Source organism: Gossypium arboreum, chromosome 7 (genome assembly GCF_025698485.1).
Source record: "Gossypium arboreum isolate Shixiya-1 chromosome 7, ASM2569848v2, whole genome shotgun sequence".
NCBI classification, from domain to species: Eukaryota; Viridiplantae; Streptophyta; class Magnoliopsida; order Malvales; family Malvaceae; genus Gossypium; species Gossypium arboreum.
The window spans coordinates 25,823,661-25,825,186 of record NC_069076.1 but is presented as its reverse complement, the minus strand read 5'-3'; the positions used below and the strand labels follow the sequence as shown (position 1 = coordinate 25,825,186).

Here is a 1,526-nt window from a genome sequence, read left to right as displayed (position 1 = left end):
CCATTCGTCTCGCACCTCATTACTGGATGAACCTGTGAAGAACTAAGAAAACCATCAATTTTCTTATTCAAGAGTTCTACCTGATTAGAGAGCATGGTGACCGAATCGACGTTATAAACACCGGCTGTTTTCGTTGTCTTTGTCCTCATGACTTGCCACTGATAGTTATTCAGTGACATCTCCTCTATGAACTCATAAGCATCTTCAGGTGTTTTATTATTGATGGTTCCGCCAGCAGCTGCGTCAACCATTTGTCGAGTCGAAGGATTCAAGCCGTTATGGAATGTTTGAACCTGAAGCCAAAGCAGTAACCCATGGTGAGGGAACCTTCTCAAAAGGTCTTTGTATCTCTCCCATGCATCGTAGAGTGTTTCTAATCCATTTTCACAAAAAAAAGAGATACCATTACGTAATTTAGCCGTTTTTTTAACACCCCGTACCCGAGACCGTTGCCGGAGTCGAACACGAGGTGCTAACCGACTTAATTCATTTACTTTCACAGTCCATTTTAAAAATTTCCAGGCAGTTGGCTAACTGCGTCACTGTCACCTTAAAAATCATATCTTGAGTTCCAAAACTCAAAAATCAGTTTCGTAATTTTTCCCTGAAACTAGACTCATATGTCCATATACAGATTTTTTTCTAGAATTTTTGGTTGGGCCAATTAGTACAGTTTATTAGTTAAAGTCTCCCCTGTTACAGGGTGTGACTACACTGACCTTCATGCATTACGACTTGGATATCTCCCTATACAGGGCTTCAATACTGATTCTGTTTATTTCTATAGAAACTAGACTCAAAAAGGAATCTATATATATATAGAATGACTTCTAAATGTCTCTGGTTAATTTATAATGAATTTCCAAAGTCAGATCAGGGGATCCAAAACCCGTTCTGGCCCTGTCTCACAAAAACTTTAACATATCATAATATACTGTTCATATGAACGTTTCGTTACTTTCCTATGAAAATAGATTCATTAAGGTTCGATTACATAATTTATTCACTATTTAATTCCATTCCTACTATTTTTAGTGATTTTTCACATCCACATTACTGCTGCTGCCAGCATCTATTTTTAAGGTAAACTTTACCTATTTCATGATCCTCCATGGATCAACTAGAGTTTGTCATACATATACCAAAAGTGATCATGAATAACCATTCCCATGACTAACCGTTACCAACATTTCCATACCTCTCGACGGACAACATACAAAACGATTATAATGCTATGATCAAAGTATATTTAAGCCATTTTCGCATGGCTATCCAAATTTACACAAAACCGAAAGGTACATGACCAACAACAAAAGGGTAGTCCTATACATGCCATTTCAAAGTTCAACCAAAAATATACCAAAAGGAGCTTTGATAGTGTGGGCGACTTCGACTTCAAAAATCCCGAGTCCGATAGCTGAAGGACCAAAATCTATAAAACAGAGAATTAAATAAACAGAGTAAGCATTAAATGCTTAGTAAGTTTTGAGCAAAGAATTTAAGCACAATCAAGTATAGTATTCATA

General features: G+C 36.8%; 1 non-coding gene across 1 annotated transcript; it reads left to right on the top strand.

The window, feature by feature from the left end:
• The first annotated feature begins 309 nt into the window (after positions 1–309).
• On the top strand, positions 310–416 carry LOC128295736 (small nucleolar RNA R71). The gene has a single exon (XR_008286294.1). It is a non-coding gene; the product is annotated as a small nucleolar RNA R71 (small nucleolar RNA).
• Positions 417–1,526: the final 1,110 nt, after the last annotated feature.